This window comes from Halictus rubicundus, unplaced genomic scaffold, assembly GCF_050948215.1.
Source record: "Halictus rubicundus isolate RS-2024b unplaced genomic scaffold, iyHalRubi1_principal scaffold0063, whole genome shotgun sequence".
Taxonomy (NCBI): Eukaryota; Metazoa; Arthropoda; class Insecta; order Hymenoptera; family Halictidae; genus Halictus; species Halictus rubicundus.
Genome location: NW_027488604.1, coordinates 1 through 24,287, shown reverse-complemented (window position 1 = coordinate 24,287; position 24,287 = coordinate 1).

Genomic DNA, 24,287 nt, shown 5'->3' with positions numbered 1-24,287 from the left:
ATCCTCTATCCTCTCCTATCCTCTATCCTATCCTATCCTCTGTGCTATCCTATCCTCTATCCTATCCTATCCTCTATCCTATCCTATCCTCTTTCCTATCCTACCCTCTTTCCTATCCTATCCTCTATTCTATCCTATCCTCTATCATATCGTATCCTCTATCCTATCCTATCCTCCATCCTATCCTATCCTCTATCGTATAATCTATCCTCAATCCTATCCTCTATCCTATCCTCTATCCTATCCTATCCTATCCTATCCTCTATCCTATCCTATCCTCTATAATATCCTATCCTCTATCCTATCCTATCCTCTATCCTATCCTATCCTCTATCCTATCCTATCCTCTATCCTATCCTATCCTCTATCCTATCCTATCCTCTATCCTATCCTCTATCCTATCCTCTATCCTATCCTGTCCTCTATCCTATCCTATCCTCTATCCTATCCTATCGTCTATCCTATCCTATCCTCTATCCTCTCCTATCCTCTATCCTATCCTATCCTCTATGCTATCCTATCCTGTATCCTATCCTATCCTCTATCCTATCCTATCCTCTTTCCTATCCTACCCTCTTTCCTATCCTATCCTCTATCCTATCCTATCCTCTATCATATCGTATCCTCTATCCTATCCTATCCTCTATCCTATCCTATCCTCTATCCTATCCTATCCTCTATCCTATCCTACCCTCTTTCCTATCCTATCCCCTATCCTATCCTGTCCTCTATCCTATCCTATCCTCTATCCTATCCTATCGTCTATCCTATCCTCTCCTCTATCCTATCCTACCCTCTTTCCAATCCTATCCTCTATCCTATGCTATCCTCTATCCTATCCTATCCTCTATCCTATCCTATCCTCTATCCTATCCTATCCTCTATCCTATCCTATCCTCTATCCTATCCTATCCTCTATCCTATCCTCTATCCTATCCTGTCCTCTATCCTATCCTATCCTCTATCCTATCCTATCGTCTATCCTATCCTATCCTCTATCCTCTCCTATCCTCTATCCTATCCTATCCTCTATGCTATCCTATCCTCTATCCTATCCTATCCTCTATCCTATCCTATCCTCTTTCCTATCCTACCCTCTTTCCTATCCTATCCTCTATCCTATCCTATCCTCTATCATATCGTATCCTCTATCCTATCCTATCCTCTATCCGATCCTCTATCCTATCCTATTCTCTATTATATCCTATCCTCTATCCTATCCTATCCTCTATCCTATCCTATCCTCTTTCCTATCCTATCCTCTATCCTATCCTATTATCTATCCTATCCTATCCTCTATCAAATCCTATCCTCTATCCTATCCTATCCTCTATCCTATCCTATCCTATATCCTATATTATCATCTATCCTATTCTATCCTCTATCCTATCCTCTATCATATCCAATCCTCTATCGTATCCTCTATCCTATCCTATCCTCTATCCTATCCTCTATTCTATCCTCTATCCTATCCTGTCCTCTATCCTATCCTATCCTCTATCCTATCCTATCGTCTATATTATCCTATCCTCTATCCTCTCCTATCCTCTATCCTATCCTATCCTCTGTGCTATCCTATCCTCTATCCTATCCTATCCTCTATCCTATCCTATCCTCTTTCCTATCCTACCCTCTTTCCTATCCTATCCTCTATCCTATCCTATCCTCTATCATATCGTATCCTCTATCCTATCCTATCCTCCATCCTATCCTATCCTCTATCGTATAATCTATCCTCAATCCTATCCTCTATCCTATCCTCTATCCTATCCTATCCTATCCTATCCTCTATCCTATCCTATCCTCTATCCTATCCTATCCTCTACCCTATCCTATCCTCTATCCTATCCTATCCTCTATCCTATCCTATCATCTATCCTCTCCTATCCTCTATCCTATCCTCTATCCTATCCTCCATCCTATCCTATCCTCTATCGTATAATCTATCCTCAATCCTATCCTCTATCCTATCCAATCCTATATCCTATACTCTATCCTATCCTATCCTCTATCCTATCCTATCCTATCCTATCCTCTGTCCTATCCTATCCTCTATAATATCCTATCCTCTATCCTATCCTATCCTCTATCCTATCCTCTCCTCTATCCTATCCTATCCTCTATCCTATCCTATCCTCTATCCTATCCTATCCTCTATCCTATCCTATCCTCTATCCTGTCCTATCCTCTATCCTATCCTCTATCCTATCCTGTCCTCTATCCTATCCTATCCTCTATCCTATCCTATCGTCTATCCTATCCTATCCTCTATCCTCTCCTATCCTCTATCCTATCCTATCCTCTATGCTATCCTATCCTCTATCCTATCCTATCCTCTATCCTATCCTATCCTCTTTCCTATCCTACCCTCTTTCCTATCCTATCCTCTATCCTATCCTATCCTCTATCATATCGTATCCTCTATCCTATCCTATCCTCTATCCTATCCTATCCTCTATCCGATCCTCTATCCTATCCTATTCTCTATTATATCCTATCCTCTATCCTATCCTATCCTCTATCCTATCCTATCCTCTTTCCTATCCTATCCTCTATCCTATCCTATCCTCTATCCTATCCTATCCTCTATCAAATCCTATCCTCTATCCTATCCTATCCTCTATCCTATCCTATCCTCTATCCTATATTATCATCTATCCTATTCTATCCTCTATCCTATCCTCTATCATATCCAATCCTCTATCGTATCCTCTATCCTATCCTATCCTCTATCAAATCCTATCCTCTATCATATCCAATCCTCTATCCTATCCTCTATCCTATCCTATCATCTATCCTATCCTATCCTCTATCCTCTCCTATCCTCTATCCTATCCTATCCTCTGTGCTATCCTATCCTCTATCCTATCCTATCCTCTATCCTATCCTATCCTCTTTCCTATCCTACCCTCTTTCCTATCCTATCCTCTATCCTATCCTATCCTCTATCATATCGTATCCTCTATCCTATCCTATCCTCCATCCTATCCTATCCTCTATCGTATAATCTATCCTCAATCCTATCCTCTATCCTATCCAATCCTATATCCTATACTCTATCCTATCCTATCCTCTATCCTATCCTATCCTATCCTATCCTCTATCCTATCCTATCCTCTATAATATCCTATCCTCTATCCTATCCTATTCTCTATCCTATCCTATCCTCTATCCTATCCTATCCTCTATCCTATCCTATCCTCTATCCTATCCTATCCTCTATCCTATCCTATCCTCTATCCTATCCTATCCTCTATCCTATCCTATCCTCTATCCTATCCTATCCTCTATCCTATCCTATCCTCTATCCTATCCTATCCTCTATCCTATCCTATCCTCTATCCTATCCTATCCTCTATCCTATCCTATCCTCTATCCTATCCTATCCTCTATCCTATCCTATCCTCTATCCTATCCTCTATCCTATCCTGTCCTCTATCCTATCCTATCCTCTATCCTATCCTATCGTCTATCCTATCCTATCCTCTATCCTCTCCTATCCTCTATCCTATCCTATCCTCTATGCTATCCTATCCTCTATCCTATCCTATCCTCTATCCTATCCTATCCTCTATCCTATATTATCATCTATCCTATTCTATCCTCTATCCTATCCTCTATCATATCCAATCCTCTATCGTATCCTCCATCCTATCCTATCCTCTATCCTATCCTGTCCTCTATCCTATCCTATCCTCTATCCTATCCTATCATCTATCCTATCCTATCCTCTATCCTCTCCTATCCTCTATCCTATCCTATCCTCTGTGCTATCCTATCCTCTATCCTATCCTATCCTCTATCCTATCCTATCCTCTTTCCTATCCTACCCTCTTTCCTATCCTATCCTCCATCCTATCCTATCCTCTATCATATCGTATCCTCTATCCTATCCTATCCTCCATCCTATCCTATCCTCTATCGTATAATCTATCCTCAATCCTATCCTCTATCCTATCCAATCCTATATCCTATACTCTATCCTATCCTATCCTCTATCCTATCCTATCCTATCCTATCCTCTATCCTATCCTATCCTCTATAATATCCTATCCTCTATCCTATCCTATCCTCTATCCTATCCTATCCTCTATCCTATCCTATCCTCTATCCTATCCTATCCTCTATCCGATCCTCTATCCTATCCTATTCTCTATTATATCCTATCCTCTATCCTAGCCTATCCTCTATCCTATCCTATCCTCAATCCTATCCTATCCTCCATCATATTCTATCCTCTATCCTATCCTATCCTCTATCCCATCCTACCCTCTATCCCATCCTATCCTCTATCCTATACTAGCCTCTACCTTATCCTATCCTCTATCCTATCCAATTACCTATCCGATCCACTATCCTATCCTATCCAATCCACTATCCGATCCTCTATCCTATCCTATTCTCTATTATATCCTATCCTCTATCCTAGCCTATCCTCTATCCTATCCTATCCTCAATCCTATCCTATCCTCCATCATATTCTATCCTCTATCCTATCCTATCCTCTATCCCATCCTACCCTCTATCCCATCCTATCCTCTATCCTATACTAGCCTCTACCTTATCCTATCCTCTATCCTATCCAATTACCTATCCGATCCACTATCCTATCCTATCCAATCCACTATCCGATCCTCTATCCTATTCTATCCTCTATCCTATCCTATCCTCTATCCTATCCTCTCCTCTGTCCTATTCTCTATCCTATCCTATCCTCTATCCTATCCTCTATCCTATTCTCTATCCTATCCTATCCTCTATCGTCTCCTATCTTCTATACAATCCAATCCACTACCCAATCCTCTATCCTCTCCTATCCTCCATCCTATCCTATCCTCTATCGTATAATCTATCCTCAATCCTATCCTCTATCCTATCCAATCCTATATCCTATACTCTATCCTATCCTATCCTCTATCCTATCCTATCCTATCCTATCCTATCCTCTATCCTATCCTATCCTCTATCCTATCCTATCCTCTATCCTATCCCATCCTCTATCCTATCCTATCCTCTATCAAATCCTATCCTCTATCCTATACTATCCTCTATCCTATCCTATCCTCTATCCTATATTATCATCTATCCTATTCTATCCTCTATCCTATCCTCTATCATATCCAATCCTCTATCGTATCCTCCATCCTATCCTATCCTCTATCCTATCCTCTATCCTATCCTGTCCTCTATCCTATCCTATCCTCTATCCTATCCTATCATCTATCCTAACCTATCCTCTATCCTCTCCTATCCTCTATCCTATCCTATCCTCTGTGCTATCCTATCCTCTATCCTATCCTATCCTCTATCCTATCCTATCCTCTTTCCTATCCTACCCTCTTTCCTATCCTATCCTCTATCCTATCCTATCCTCTATCATATCGTATCCTCTATCCTATCCTATCCTCCATCCTATCCTATCCTCAATCCTATCCTCTATCCTATCCAATCCTATATCCTATACTATATCCTATCCTATCCTCTATCCTATCCTATCCTATCCTATCCTCTATCCTATCCTATCCTCTATAATATCCTATCCTCTATCCTATCCTATCCTCTATCCTATCCTATCCTCTATCCTATCCTATCCTCTATCCCAATCCCATCCTCTATCCTATCCTATCCTCTATCCTATCCTATCCTCTATCCTATCCTATCCTCTATCCTATCCTATCCTCTATCCGATCCTCTATCCTATCCTATTCTCTATTATATCCTATCCTCTATCCTAGCCTATCCTCTATCCTATCCTATCCTCAATCCTATCCTATCCTCTATCATATTCTATCCTCTATCCTATCCTATCCTCTATCCCATCCTACCCTCTATCCCATCCTATCCTCTATCCTATACTAGCCTCTACCTTATCCTATCCTCTATCCTATCCAATTACCTATCCGATCCACTATCCTATCCTATCCAATCCACTATCCGATCCTCTATCATATTCTATCCTCTATCCTATCCTATCCTCTATCCTATCCTCTCCTCTGTCCTATTCTCTATCCTATCCTATCCTCTATCCTATCCTCTATCCTATTCTCTATCCTATCCTATCCTCTATCGTCTCCTATCTTCTATACAATCCAATCCACTACCCAATCCTCTATCCTCTCCTATCCTCCATCCTATCCTATCCTCTATCGTATAATCTATCCTCAATCCTATCCTCTATCCTATCCAATCCTATATCCTATACTCTATCCTATCCTATCCTCTATCCTATCCTATCCTATCCTATCCTATCCTCTATCCTATCCTATCCTCTATCCTATCCTATCCTCTATCCTATCCTATCCTCTATCCTATCCTATCCTCTATCCTATCCTATCCTCTACAATATACTATCCTCTATCCTATCCTATCCTCTATCCTATCCTATCATCTATCCTATCCTATCCTCTATCCTATCCTCTATCCTATTCTCTATCCTATCCTATCCTCTGTCCTATTCTCTATCCTATCCTATCCTCTATCCTATCCTCTATCCTATTCTCTATCCTATCCTATCCTCTATCGTCTCCTATCTTCTATACAATCCAATCCCCTACCCAATACTCTATCCTCTCCTATCCTCTATCCTATCCTATCCTCTATCGTATAATCTATCCTCAATCCTATCCTCTATCCTATCCAATCCTATATCCTATACTCTATCCTATCCTATCCTCTATCCTATCCAATCCCCTATCCTTTCCTCTATTCGATCCTCTCCTCTATAATATCGTACCCTCTATCCTATCCTGTCCTCTATGCAATAATATCATCCATCCTATCCTCTTCTCTATCCTACCCTATCCTATCCTCTATCGTATCATATCCTCTATCCTATCCAATTCTATGTCCTATACCTTATCGTATCCTGTCCTGTATCCTATCCAATCCCCTATCCTATCCTCTATCCTATCCAATCCCCTATCCGATCCTCTATCCTATTCTATTCTCTATCCTATCCTCTCCTCAATCCTATCCTATCCTCTATCCTATCCTATTCTCTATCCTATCCACTATCCTATCCTATTCTCTATCCTATCCTCTATCCTATCCTATCTTCTATCCTATGATCTATCCTCAATCCTATCCTCTATCCTATCCTATCCTCTATCCTATCCAATCCTCTATCCTATCCAATCCTCTATCCTATCCTATCCTCTATAATATCGTATCCTCTATCATATCGTATACTCTTTTCTATAAAATCATCTATCCTATCCTATTCTCTGTTCTATCCTATCCTATCCTCTATCGTCTCCTATCCTCCATACTATCCTATCCTCTATCCTATCTGATCCCCTATCCTATCCTCTATCCTATCCTATCCTATCCTCTATCCTATCCTATCCTATCCTCTATACTATCCTATCCTCTATCCTATTCTATCCTCTATCCTATCCTATCCTATCCTCTATCCTATCCTATCCACTATCCTATCCTATCCTATCCTCTATCCTATCCTCTCCTCTGTCCTATTCTCTATCCTATCCTATCCTCTATCCTATCCTCTATCCTATTCTCTATCCTATCCTATCCTCTATCGTCTCCTATCTTCTATACAATCCAATCCACTACCCAATCCTCTATCCTCTCCTATCCTCCATCCTATCCTATCCTCTATCGTATAATCTATCCTCAATCCTATCCTCTATCCTATCCAATCCTATATCCTATACTCTATCCTATCCTATCCTCTATCCTATCCTATCCTATCCTATCCTCTATCCTATCCTATCCTCTATCCTATCCTATCCTCTATCCTATCCTATCCTCTATCCTATCCTATCCTCTATCCTATCCTATCCTCTACCCTATCCTATCCTCTATCCTATCCTATCCTCTATCCTATCCTATCATCTATCCTATCCTATCCTCTATCCTATCCTCTATCCTATTCTCTATCCTATCCTATCCTCTGTCCTATTCTCTATCCTATCCTATCCTCTATCCTATCCTCTATCCTATTCTCTATCCTATCCTATCCTCTATCGTCTCCTATCTTCTATACAATCCAATCCCCTACCCAATACTCTATCCTCTCCTATCCTCTATCCTATCCTATCCTCTATCGTATAATCTATCCTCAATCCTATCCTCTATCCTATCCAATCCTATATCCTATACTCTATCCTATCCTATCCTCTATCCTATCCAATCCCCTATCCTTTCCTCTATTCGATCCTCTCCTCTATAATATCGTACCCTCTATCCTATCCTGTCCTCTATGCAATAATATCATCCATCCTATCCTCTTCTCTATCCTACCCTATCCTATCCTCTATCGTATCATATCCTCTATCCTATCCAATTCTATGTCCTATACCTTATCGTATCCTGTCCTGTATCCTATCCAATCCCCTATCCTATCCTCTATCCTATCCAATCCCCTATCCGATCCTCTATCCTATTCTATCCTCTATCCTATCCTCTCCTCAATCCTATCCTATCCTCTATCCTATCCTATTCTCTATCCTATCCACTATCCTATCCTATTCTCTATCCTATCCTCTATCCTATCCTATCTTCTATCCTATGATCTATCCTCAATCCTATCCTCTATCCTATCCTATCCTCTATCCTATCCAATCCTCTATCCTATCCAATCCTCTATCCTATCCTATCCTCTATAATATCGTATCCTCTATCATATCGTATACTCTTTTCTATAAAATCATCTATCCTATCCTATTCTCTGTTCTATCCTATCCTATCCTCTATCGTCTCCTATCCTCCATACTATCCTATCCTCTATCCTATCTGATCCCCTATCCTATCCTCTATCCTATCCTATCCTATCCTCTATCCTATCCTATCCTATCCTCTATACTATCCTATCCTCTATCCTATTCTATCCTCTATCCTATCCTATCCTATCCTCTATCCTATCCTATCCACTATCCTATCCTATCCTATCCTCTATCCTATCCTATCCTCTATCCTATTCTATATTATATCCGATCCTATCCGATCCTCTATCTTATCCTATCCTCTATCCTATCCTATCCTCTATCCTATCCTATCCTCTATCCTATCCAATCCCCTAGACTTTCCTCTATTCGATCCTCTCCTCTACAATATCGTATCCTCTATACTATCCTGTCCTCTATCCAATAATATCATCCATCCTATCCTCTTCTCTATCCTACCCTATCCTATCCTCTATCCTATCCTATCCTCTATCCTATCCTATCCTCTATCCTATCCTATCCTCTATCCTATCCTATCCTCTATCCTATCCTATCCTCTACCCTATCCTATCCTCTATCCTATCCTATCCTCTATCCTATCCTATCATCTATCCTATCCTATCCTCTATCCTATCCTCTATCCTATTCTCTATCCTATCCTATCCTCTGTCCTATTCTCTATCCCATCCTATCCTCTATCCTATCCTCTATCCTATTCTCTATCCTATCCTATCCTCTATCGTCTCCTATCTTCTATACAATCCAATCCCCTACCCAATCCTCTATCCTCTCCTATCCTCTATCCTATCCTATCCTCTATCGTATTCTATCCTCTATCCTATCCAATCCCCTATCCTATCCTCTATCCTATTCTATCCTCTATCCTACCCAATCCCCTATCCTATCCTCTATGCAATCCTATCCTCTATCCAATCCTATCCTCTATCCTATCCTATACTCCATCCTATCCTATCCTATCCTCTATCGTCTCCTATCCTCTATCCAATTTATCCTCTATCCTATCCATTCCTCTATCCTATCCTATCCTCCATCCTATCCTATCCTCTATCCTATCCTTTCCTCTATCCTATCCTATCCTCTATCCTATCCTATCCTCTATCCTATCCTCTATCCTATTCTCTATCCTATCCTATCCTCTATCCTATTCTCTATCCCATCCTATCCTCTATCCTATTCTCTATCCTATCCTATCCTCTATCGTCTCCTATCTTCTATACAATCCAATCCCCTACCCAATCCTATATCCTCTACTATCCTCTATCCTATCCTATCCTCTATCGTATAATCTATCCTCAATCCTATCCTCTATCCTATCCAATCCTATATCCTATTCTATACTCTACCCTATCCTATCCTCTATCCTATTCTATCCTCTATCCTACCCAATCCCCTAACCTATCCTCTATCCAATCCTATCCTCTATCCAATCCTATCCGCTATCCTATACTATCCTCTATCCTATCCAATCCTCTATCCTATCCTATCCTCTATCCTATCCTATCCTATCCTCTATCCTATCCTATCCTCTATCCTATCCTATCCTCTATCCTATCCTATCCTCTATCCTATCCTATCCTCTATCCTATCCTATCCTCTATCCTATCCTATCCTCTATCCTATCCTATCCTCTATCCTATCCTATCCTCTATAATATCGTATCCTATATCATATCCTATACTCTTTCCTATAATATCATCTATCCTATCCTATTCTCTATCCTATCCTATCCTATCCTCTATCGTCTCCTATCCTCTATCCTGTCCTATCATCTATCCTATCCTATCATCTATCCTATCCTATCCTCTATCCTATCCTCTATCCTATTCTCTATCCTATCCTATCCTCTGTCCTATTCTCTATCCTATCCTATCCTCTATCCCATCCTCTATCCTATTATCTATCCTATCCTATACTCTATCGTCTCCTATCTTCTATACAATCCAATCCCCTATCCAATCCTCTATCCTCTCCTATCCTCTATCCTATCCTATCCTCTATCCTATCCTATCCTCTATCGTATAATCTATCCTCAATCCTATCCTCTATCCTATCCAATCCTATATCCTATACTCTATCCTATAATATCCTCTATCCTATCCTATCCTCTATCCTATCCTATCCTCTACCCTATCCTAAGCTATCCTATCCTCTATCCTATCCTATCCTCTAGCCTATCGTATCATCTGTCCTATCCTATCCTCTATACTATCCTATCATATCCTCTATCCTATCCATTCCTCTATCCTATCCTATTCTCTAACCTACCCTATCCTATCCTCTATCGTCTCCTATCCTCTATCCTATCCTATCCTCTATCCTATCCTATCCTCTATCCTATCCTATCCTATCCTCTATCGTATCCTATCCTCTATCCTATCCTATCCTCTATCCTATCCAATCCTATATCCTATACTCTATCCTATCCTATCCTCTATCCTATCCTATCCTCTATCCTATCCTATCCTCTATCCTATCCTATCCTCTGTCCTATCCTATCCTCTATCCTATCCTATCCTCTATCGTCTCCTATCCTCTATCCTATCCTATCCTCTATCCTATCCTATCATCTATCCTATCCTATCCTCTATCCTATCCTCTATCCTATTCTCTATCCTATCCTATCCTCTATCCTATTCTCTATCCCATCCTATCCTCTATCCTATCCTCTATCCTATCCTATCATCTATCCTATCCTATCCTCTATCCTATCCTCTATCCTATTCTCTATTCTATCCTATCCTCTATTCTATCCTATCCTCTGTCCTATTCTCTATCCTATCCTATCCTCTATCCTATCCTCTATACTATTCTCTATCCTATCCTATCCTCTATCCTATCCTATCCTCTATAATATCGTATCCTATATCATATCCTATACTCTTTCCTATAATATCATCTATCCTATCCTATTCTCTATCCTATCCTATCTTATCCTCTATCGTCTCCTATCCTCTATCCTATTCTATCCTCTATCCTACCCAATCCCCTATCCTATCCTCTATCCAATCCTATCCTCTATCCAATCCTATCCGCTATCCTATCCTATCCTCTATCCTATCCAATCCTCTATCCTATCCTATCCTCCATCCTATCCTATCCTATCCTCTATAGTCTATCAATCCTCTATCCTATCCTATCCTCTATCCTATTCTATCCTCTATCCTTCCCAATCCCCTATCCTATCCTCTATCCAATCCTATTCTCTATCCAATCCTATCCTCTATCCTATCCTATACTCTATCGTCTCCTATCTTCTATACAATCCAATCCCCTACCCAATCCTCTATCCTCTCCTATCCTCTATCCTATCCTATCCTCTATCGTATAATCTATCCTCAATCCTATCCTCTATCCTATCGAATCCTATATCCTATACTCTATCCTATCCTATCCTCTATCTTATCCTATCCTACCCTATCCTCTATCATATCCTATACTCTATCCTATCCTATCCTCTATCTTATCCTATCCTATCCTATCCTCTATCCTATCCTATCCTCTATCCTATCCTATCCTCTATCCTATCCTATCCTCTATCCTATCCTAGCCTCTATCCTATCCTATCCTCCATCCTATCCTATCCTATCCTCTATCGTCTCCTATCCTCTATCCTATCCTATCCTCTATCCTATTCTATCCTCTATCCTTCCCAATCCCCTATCCTATCCTCTATCCAATCCTATTCTCTATCCAATCCTATCCTCTATCCTATCCTATCCTATCCTCTATCGTATCCTATCCTCTATCCTATCCTATCCTCTATCCTATCCAATCCTATATCCTATACTCTATCCTATCCTATCCTCTATCCTATCCTATCCTCTATCCTATCCTATCCTCTATCCTATCCTATCCTCTGTCCTATCCTATCCTCTATCCTATCCTATCCTCTATCGTCTCCTATCCTCTATCCTATCCTATCCTCTATCCTATCCTATCATCTATCCTATCCTATCCTCTATCCTATCCTCTATCCTATTCTCTATCCTATCCTATCCTCTATCCTATTCTCTATCCCATCCTATCCTCTATCCTATCCTCTATCCTATCCTATCATCTATCCTATCCTATCCTCTATCCTATCCTCTATCCTATTCTCTATTCTATCCTATCCTCTGTCCTATTCTCTATCCTATCCTATCCTCTATCCTATCCTCTATACTATTCTCTATCCTATCCTATCCTCTATCCTATCCTATCCTCTATAATATCGTATCCTATATCATATCCTATACTCTTTCCTATAATATCATCTATCCTATCCTATTCTCTATCCTATCCTATCTTATCCTCTATCGTCTCCTATCCTCTATCCTATTCTATCCTCTATCCTACCCAATCCCCTATCCTATCCTCTATCCAATCCTATCCTCTATCCAATCCTATCCGCTATCCTATCCTATCCTCTATCCTATCCAATCCTCTATCCTATCCTATCCTCCATCCTATCCTATCCTATCCTCTATAGTCTATCAATCCTCTATCCTATCCTATCCTCTATCCTATTCTATCCTCTATCCTTCCCAATCCCCTATCCTATCCTCTATCCAATCCTATTCTCTATCCAATCCTATCCTCTATCCTATCCTATACTCTATCGTCTCCTATCTTCTATACAATCCAATCCCCTACCCAATCCTCTATCCTCTCCTATCCTCTATCCTATCCTATCCTCTATCGTATAATCTATCCTCAATCCTATCCTCTATCCTATCGAATCCTATATCCTATACTCTATCCTATCCTATCCTCTATCTTATCCTATCCTACCCTATCCTCTATCATATCCTATACTCTATCCTATCCTATCCTCTATCTTATCCTATCCTATCCTGTCGTCTATCCTATCCTATCCTCTATCCTAACCTATCCTCTATCCTATCCTATCCTCTATCCTATCCTAGCCTCTATCCTATCCTATCCTCCATCCTATCCTATCCTATCCTCTATCGTCTCCTATCCTCTATCCTATCCTATCCTCTATCCTATTCTATCCTCTATCCTTCCCAATCCCCTATCCTATCCTCTATCCAATCCTATTCTCTATCCAATCCTATCCTCTATCCTATCCTATACTCTATCGTCTCCTATCTTCTATACAATCCAATCCCCTACCCAATCCTCTATCCTATCCTATCCTCTATCGTATAATCTATCCTCAATCCTATCCTCTATCCTATCCAATCCTATATCCTATTCTATACTCTACCCTATCCTATCCGATATCCTATCCTATCCTCTATCCTATCCTCTATCCTATTCTCTATCCTATCCTATACTCTATCGTCTCCTATCTTCTATACAATCCAATCACCTATCCAATCCTCTATCCTCTCCCATCCTCTATCCTATCCTATCCTCTATCGTATAATCTATCCTCAATCCTATCCTCTATCCTATCCAATCCTATATCCTATACTCTATCCTATCCTATCTTCTATCCTATCCTATCCTCTGTCCTATCCGAAGCTATCCTATCCTCTATCCTATCCTATCCTCTATCCTATCCTATCCTCTATCCTATCGTATCATCTATCCTATCCTATCCTCTATACTATCCTATCCTATCCTCTATCCTATCCAATCCTCTATCCTATCCTATTCTCTAACCTATCCTATCCTATCCTCTATCGTCTCCTATCCTCTATCCTATCCTATCCTCTATCCTATCCAATCCCCTATCCTATCCTCTATCCTATCCTATCCTATCCTCTATCCTATCCTATCTTCTATCCTATCCTATCCTCTATCCTATCCTATCATATCCTCTATCCTATCCAATCCCCTATCCTATCCACTATCCTATCCTCAATCCTATCCTATCCTCTATCTTATCCTATCCTCTATCCTATCCTATCGTCTATCCTATCCTATCCTATCCGCTATCCTATACCATCCTCTATCGTATCCTATCCTCTATCCGATCCTATCCTCTATCGTATCCTAATCTCTATCCTATCCTATTCTGTATCCTATACTCTACCCTATCCTGTCCTCTATCCTATCCTATCCTCTATCCCATAATATCATCTATCCTATACTATTCTCTATCCTATCCTCTACCCTACCCTATCCCCTATCCTATCCTATCATCTATCCTATCCTATCCTCTATCATATCCTATTCTCTATCCTATCCTATCCTATCCTCTATCCTATCCTATGCTCTATCCTATAATATCATCTATCCTATACTATTCTCTATCCTATCTTCTCCTCTATCCTATACTATCCTCTATCGTCTCCTATCCTCTATCCTATCCAATCACCTATCCTATCCTCTAACCGATCCTATCCTCTATCCTATCCTATCCTCTATCCTATAATATCATCTATACTGTACTATTCTCTATCCTATCGTATCCTCCATCCTATACTATCCTCTATCGTATCCTATCCTCTATCCGATCCTATCCTCTATCCTATCCTATCCTCTATCCTATCCTATCCTCTATCCTATCCTATCCTGTATCCTATCCTATCCTGTATCCTATCCTATCCTCTATCCTATAATATCCTCTATCCTATCCAATCTTCTATCCTATCCTCTATCCTATCCTCTACCCTATTTTATCCTCTATCCTATAATATCATCTATCCTATACTATTCTCTATCCTATCCTACCCTCTATCCTATACTATCCTCTATCGTATCCTATCCTCTATCCGATCCTATCCTCTATCCTATCCTATCCTATCCTCTATCCTATCCTATCCTATCCTCTATCCTATCCAATCCCCTATCCTATCCACTATCCTATCCTCAATCCTATCCTATCCTCTATCCTATCCTATCCTCTATCCTATCCTATCCTCTATCCTATCCTATCCTCTATCCTATCCTATCCTCTATCCTATCCTAACCTATCCTCTATCCTATCCTATCCTCTATCGTATCCTCTATACTATCCTATCCTCTATCCTATCCTATACTATCCTCTATCGTATCCTATCCTATATCCGATCCTATCATCTATCCTATACTATTCTCTATCCTATCTAATCCTCTATCCTATACTATCCTCTATCGTCTCCTATCTTCTATCCTATCCAATCCCCTATCCAGTCCTCTATCCTATCCTATCCTCTATAATATCGTATCCTCTATCCTGTTCTCTATCCTATACTATCATCTAACCTATGCTATTCTCTATCCTATCCTCTATCGTATCCTATCCTCTATCCCATCCTATCCTCTATCCTATCCTGTGCTCTATCCTATCCTATTCTCTATCCTATCCTCTACCCCATGCTATCCTCTGTCCTACAATATCATCTATCCTATACTATTCTCTATCCTATCCTGTCCTCTATCCGATCCTATCCTCTATCCTATCCTATTCTCTATCCTATCCTATTCTCTATCCTATCCTATCCTCTATCCTATACAATCCTCTATCCTATCCAATCCCCTATCCAATCCTCTATCCTATCCTATCCTCTATAATATTGTATCCTCTATCCTATCCTCTATCCTATACTATCATCTAACCTATCCTATTCTCTATCCAATCCTCTATCGTCTGTTCTATCCTACCCTATCCGCTATCCTATCCTACCCTCAATCCTCTCCTATCCTCTATCCTATCCTATCCTGTATCCTATCCTATCCTGTATCCTATCCTATCCTCTATCCTATCCTATCGTCTATCCTATTATATCCTCTATCCTATCCTATCCTCTATCCTATCCTATCCTCTATCCTATCCTATCCTCTATCCTATCCTATCCTATCCTCTATCGTATCCTCTATACTATCCTATCCTCTATCCTATCCTATACTATCCTCTATCGTATCCTATACTATCCTATCCTCTATCCTATCCTATACTATCCTCTATCGTATCCTATCCTATATCCGATCCTATCATCTATCCTATACTATTCTCTATCCTACCTTATCCTCTATCCTATACTATCCTCTATCGTCTCCTATCTTCTATCCTATCCAATCCCCTATCCAGTCCTCTATCCTATCCTATCCTCTATAATATCGTATCCTCTATCCTGTTCTCTATCCTATACTATCATCTAACCTATGCTATTCTCTATCCTATCCTCTATCGTATCCTATCCTATATCCCATCCTATCCTCTATCCTATCCTGTGCTCTATCCTATCCTATTCTCTATCCTATCCTCTACCCTATGCTATCCTCTGTCCTACAATATCATCTATCCTATACTATTCTCTATCCTATCCTATCCTCTATCCGATCCTATCCTCTATCCTATCCTATTCTCTATCCTATCCTATTCTCTATCCTATCCTATCCTCTATCCTATACTATCCTCAATCATATCCTATCCTCTATCCGATCCTATCCTCTATCCTATCCTATCCTCTATCCTATAATATCATCTATACTATACTATTCTCTATCCTATCGTATCCTCTATCCTATACTATCCTCTATCGTATCCTATCCTCTATCCGATCCTATCCTCTATCCTATCCTATCCTCTATCCTATCCTATCCTATCCTCTATCCTATCCAATCCCCTATTCTATACACTATCCTATCCTCAATCCTATCCTATTTTCTATCCTATCCTATTCTCTGTCCTATCCTCTACCCTATTATATCCTCTATCCTATCCTATCCTCTATCCTATCCAATCACCTATCCTATCCTCTATCCGATCCTATCCTCTATCCTATCCTATCCTCTATCCTATACTATCCTCTATCGTATCCTATCCTCTATCCGATCCTATCCTCCATTCTATCCTATCCTCTATCCGATCCTATCCTCTATCCTATCCTATCCTCTATCCTATCCTATTCTCTATCCTATCCTCTACCCTATCCTATCCTCTATCCTATTCTCTCCTCTATCCTATCCATTCCCCTATCCTATCCTCTATCCGATCCTATTCTCTATCCTATCCTATCCTCTATCCTATTATATCCTCTATCCTACCATATCTTCTATCCTATCCTATCGTCTATCCTATCCTATCCTCTATCCTATCCAATCCCCTATCCTATCCTGTATCCGATCCTATCCTCTATCCTATAATATCATCTATCCTATACTATTCTCTATCCTATCTTATCCTCTATCCTATACTATCCTCTATCGTCTCCTATCTTCTATCCTATCCAATCCCCTATCCAATTCTCTATCCTATCCTATCCTCTATAATATCGTATCCTCTATCCTATCCTCTATCCTATACTATCATCTAACCTATCCTATTCTCTATCCTATCCTCTATCGTCTGTTCTATCCTATCCTATCCACTATCCTATCCTATCCTCAATCCTCTCCTATCCTCTATCCTATCCTACCCTGTATCCTATCCTATCCTCTATCGAATCCTATCCTCTATCCTATCCTATCCTCAATCCTACCCTATCCTCTATCCTATCCTATTCTCTATCCTATGCTATCCTCAATCCTACCCTATCCTCTATCCTATCCTATCCTCTATCCTATCCAATCCTCTATCCTATCCTCTTCTCTATCCTATCATCTACCCTATCCTATCCTCTATCCTATTCTATCCTCTATTCTATCCAATCACCTATCCTATCCTCTATCCGATCCTATCCTCTATCCTATCATATCCTCTATCCGATCATATCCTCTATCCTATCCTATTCTCTATCCGATCCTATCGTCTATCCTATCCTATTCTCTATTCTATCCTCTACCCTATCCTATCTTCTATCTTATAATATCATCTATCCTATACTATTCTTTATCCTATCCAACCTCTATCCTATACTATCCTCTATCGTATCCTATCGTCTATCCGATCCTATCCTCAATCCTATCCTATCCTCTATCCTATTCTATTCTCTATCCTATCCTCTACCCTATCCTATCCTCTATCATATTCTATCCTCTATCCTATCCAAACCCCTATCCTATCCTCTATCCGATCCTATCCTCTATCCTATAATATCATCTATCCTATACTATCCTCTATCGTCTCCTATCTTCTATCCTATCCAATCCCCCATCCAATCCTCTATCCTATCCTATCCTCTATAATATCGTATCCTCTATCCTATCCTCTATCCTATACTATCATCTAACCTATCCTATTCTCTATCCTATCCTCTATCGTCTGTTCTACCCTATCCTATCCACTATCCTATCCTATTCTCAATCCTCTCCTATCCTCTATCCAATCCTATCCTGTATCCTATCCTATCCTCTATCGTATCCTATCCTCTATCCGATCCTATCATCTAACCTATCCTATACTCTATCCTATCCTATTCTCTATCCTAACCTCTACCCAATCCTATCCTCTATCCTTTAATATAATCTATCCTATGCTATTCTCTATCCTGTCCTATCCTCTATCCTATACTATCCTCTATGGTATCCTATCCTCTATCCGATCCTATCATCTATCGTATCCTATCCTCTAGCCTATCCTATTCTGTATCCTATACTCTACCCTATCCTTTCCTCTACCCTATCCTATCCTCTATCCTATAATATCATCTATCCTATACTATCCTCTATCCTATCCTCTACCCTATCCTATCCCCTATCCTATCCTATCCTCTATCCTATCCTATCCTCTATCCTATGATATCCTATCCTCTATCCTATCCTATGCTCTATCCTATAATATCATCTATCCTATCCTATTCTCTGTCCTATCATCTACCCTATCCTATCCTCTATCCGATCCTATCCTCTACCCTATCCTATCCTCTATCCTATCCAATCCTCTATCCTATCCAATCCCCTATCCTATCCTCTATCCGATCCTATACTCTACCCTATCCTATCCCCTATCCTATCCTACCCTCAATCCTCTCCTATCCTCTATCCTATCCTATCCTGTATCCTATCCTATCCTCTATCCTATAATATCCTCTATCCTATCCAATCCTCTATCCTATCCTCTATACTATCCTCTACCCTATTTTATCCTCTATCCTATCCTATCCTCAACCCTATCCTATCCTCTATCCTATCCTATCCTCTATCCTATCCTATCCTATCCTCTATCCTATCCTCTATCGTATCCTATCCTCTATCCTATCCTATCCTATCCTATCCTCTATCCTATCCTATCCTTTATCCTATCCAATCCCCTATCCTATCCTCTATCCGATCCTATCCTCTACCCTATCCTATCCTCTATCCTATCCAATCCTCTATCCTATCCAATCCCCTATCCTATCCTCTATCCGATCCTATCCTCTACCCTATCATATCCTCTATCCGATCCTATCCTCTATCCTATCCTATTCTCTATCCTATCCTATTCTCTATCCTATCCTCTACCCTATTATATCCTCTATCCTATAATATCATCTATCCTATACTACTCTCTATCCTATCCTATCCTCTATCCTATACTATCCTCTATCCGATCCTATCCTCCATCCTATCCTATCCTCTATCCTATCCTATCCTCTATCCTATCCTATCATATCCTCTATCCTATCCAATCCCCTATCCTATCCACTATCCTATCCTCAATCCTATCCTATCCTCTATCCTATCCAATCCCCTATCCTATCCTCTATCCTATCCTATGCTCTATCCCATCCTCTACCCTATCCTATCCTCTATCCTATCCTATCCTCTATCCTATCCAATCACCTATCCTATCCACTATCCTATCCTCAATCCTATCCTATCCTCTATCCTATCCTATCCTCTATCCTATCCTATCATCAACCCTATCGAATCCTCTATCCTATCCAATCCTCTATCCTATCCAATCCCCTATCCTATCCTCTATCCGATCCTATACTCTACCCTATCCTATCCCCTATCCTATCCTACCCTCAATCCTCTCCTATCCTCTATCCTATCCTATCCTGTTTCCTATCCTATCCTCTATCCTATAATATCCTCTATCCTATCCAATCCTCTATCCTATCCTCTATACTATCCTCTACCCTATTTTATCCTCTATCCTATCCTATCCTCAACCCTATCCTATCCTCTATCCTATCCTATCCTCTATCCTATCCTATCCTATCCTCTATCCTATCCTCTATCGTATCCTATCCTCTATCCTATCCTATCCTATCCTATCCTCTATCCTATCCTATCCTCTATCCTATCCAATCCCCTATCCTATCCTCTATCCGATCCTATCCTCTACCCTATCCTATCCTCTATCCTATCCAATCCTCTATCCTATCCTATCCTATCCTCTATCGTCTGTTCTACCCTATCCTATCCACTATCCTATCCTATTCTCAATCCTCTCCTATCCTCTATCCAATCCTATCCTGTATCCTATCCTATCCTCTATCGTATCCTATCCTCTATCCGATCCTATCATCTAACCTATCCTATCCTCTATCCTATCCTATTCTCTATCCTAACCTCTACCCAATCCTATCCTCTATCCTATAATATAATCTATCCTATGCTATTCTCTATCCTGTCCTATCCTCTATCCTATACTATCCTCTATGGTATCCTATCCTCTATCCGATCCTATCCTCTATCGTATCCTATCCTCTAGCCTATCCTATTCTGTATCCTATACTCTACCCTATCCTTTCCTCTACCCTATCCTATCCTCTATCCTATAATATCATCTATCCTATACTATCCTCTATCCTATCCTCTACCCTATCCTATCCCCTATCCTATCCTATCCTCTATCAAATCCTATCCTCTATCCTATGATATCCTATCCTCTACCCTATCCTATGCTCTATCCTATAATATCATCTATCCTATCCTATTCTCTGTCCTATCATCTACCCTATCCTATCCTCTATCCGATCCTATCCTCTACCCTATCCTATCCTCTATCCTATCCAATCCTCTATCCTATCCAATCCCCTATCCTATCCTCTATCCGATCCTATACTCTACCCTATCCTATCCCCTATCCTACCCTACCCTCAATCCTCTCCTATCCTCTATCCTATCCTATCCTGTATCCTATCCTATCCTCTATCCTATAATATCCTCTATCCTATCCAATCCTCTATCCTATCCTCTATACTATCCTCTACCCTATTTTATCCTCTATCCTATCCTATCCTCAACCCTATCCTATCCTCTATCCTATCCTATCCTCTATCCTATCCTATCCTATCCTCTATCCTATCCTCTATCGTATCCTATCCTCTATCCTATCCTATCCTATCCTATCCTCTATCCTATCCTATCCTCTATCCTATCCAATCCCCTATCCTATCCTCTATCCGATCCTATCCTCTACCCTATCCTATCCTCTATCCTATCCAATCCTCTATCCTATCCAATCCCCTATCCTATCCTCTATCCGATCCTATCCTCTACCCTATCATATCCTCTATCCGATCCTATCCTCTATCCTATCCTATTCTCTATCCTATCCTATTCTCTATCCTATCCTCTACCCTATTATATCCTCTATCCTATAATATCATCTATCCTATACTATTCTCTATCCTATCCTATCCTCTATCCTATACTATCCTCTATCCGATCCTATCCTCCATCCTATCCTATCCTCTATCCTATCCTATCCTCTATCCTATCCTATCATATCCTCTATCCTATCCAATCCCCTATCCTATCCACTATCCTATCCTCAATCCTATCCTATCCTCTATCCTATCCAATCCCCTATCCTATCCTCTATCCTATCCTATGCTCTATCCCATCCTCTACCCTATCCTATCCTCTATCCTATCCTATCCTCTATCCTATCCAATCACCTATCCTATCCACTATCCTATCCTCAATCCTATCCTATCCTCTATCCTATCCTATCCTCTATCCTATCCTATCATCAACCCTATCGAATCCTCTATCCTATCCTATCCTCTATCCTATCCTCTATCCTATCCTATCCTCAACCCTATCGTATCCTCTATCCTATCCTATCCTCTATCCTATCCTCTATCCTATCCTCTATTCTATCCTCTATCCTATCCTATCCTCTACTGTCTGCTCTATTATATCCTATCCTCAATCCTATCCTATCCTCTATCCTATCGTATCCTCTATCCTATCCTATCCTCTATCCTATCCTATCCTCTATCCTATCCAATCCTCTATCCTATCCTCTTCTCTATCCTATCCTCTACCCTATCCTATCCTCTATCCTATTCTATCCTCTATTCTATCCAATCACCTATCCTATCCTCTATCCGATCCTATCCTCTATCCTATCATATCCTCTATCCGATCATATCCTCTATCCTATCCTATTCTCTATCCGATCCTATCGTCTATCCTATCCTATTCTCTATCCTATCCTATTCTCTACCCTATCCTATCTTCTATCTTATAATATCATCTATCCTATACTATTCTTTATCCTATCCAACCTCTATCCTATACTATCCTCTATCGTATCCTATCCTCTATCCGATCCTATCGTCAATCCTATCCTATCCTCTATCCTATAATATCATCTATCCTATACTATCCTCTATGGTCTCCTATCTTCTATCCTATCCAATCCCCTATCCAATCCTCTATCCTATCCTATCCTCTATAATATCGTATCCTCTATCCTATCCTCTATCCTATACTATCATCTAACCTATCCTATTCTCTATCCTATCCTCTATCGTCTGTTCTATCCTACCCTATCCACTATCCTATCCTATCCTCAATCCTCTCCTATCCTCTATCCAATCCTATCCTGTATCCTATCCTATCCTCTATCGTATCCTATCCTCTATCCGATCCTATCATCTATCCTATCCTATCTTCTATCCTATCCTATTCTCTATCCTAACCTCTACCCAATCCTATCCTCTATCCTATAATATCATCTATCCTATACTATTCTCTATCCCGTCCTATCCTCTATCCTATACTATCCTCTATGGTATCCTATCCTCTATCCGATCCTATCCTCTATCGTATCCTATCCTCTAGCCTATCGTATTCTGTATCCTATACTCTACCCTATCCTTTCCTCTATCCTATCCTATCCTCTATCCTATAATATCATCTATCCTATACTATCCTCTATCCTATCCTCTACCCTATCCTATCCCCTATCCTATCCTATCCTCTATCCTATCCTATCCTCTATCCTATGATATCCTATCCTCTATCCTATCCTATGCTCTATCCTATAATATCATCTATCCTATCCTATTCTCTGTCCTATCATCTACCCTATCCTATCCTCTATCCTATCCTATCCTCTATCCTATCCTATCCTATCCTCTATCCTATCCTATGCTCTATCCTATAATATCATCTATCCTATACTATTCTCTATCCTATCTTATCCTCTATCCTATACTATCCTCTATCGTCTCCTATCCTCTATCCTATCCAATCACCTATCCTATCCTATCCTATCCTCTATCGTATCCAATCCCCTATCCTATCCACTATCCTATCCTCAATCCTATCCTATCCTCTATCCTATCCTATCCTCTATCCTATCCTATCCTATCCTCTATCGTATCCAATCCCCTATCCTATCCACTATCCTATCCTCACTCCTATTCTATCCTCTATCCTATCATATTCTCTGTCCTATCCTCAAACCTATCGTATCCTCTATCCTATCCTATCCTCTATCCTATCCTATCCTCTACCCTATCCTCTATCCTATCCTATCCTCTATCCTATCCTATCCTCTATCCTATCCTATTCTCTATCCTATCCTCTACCCTA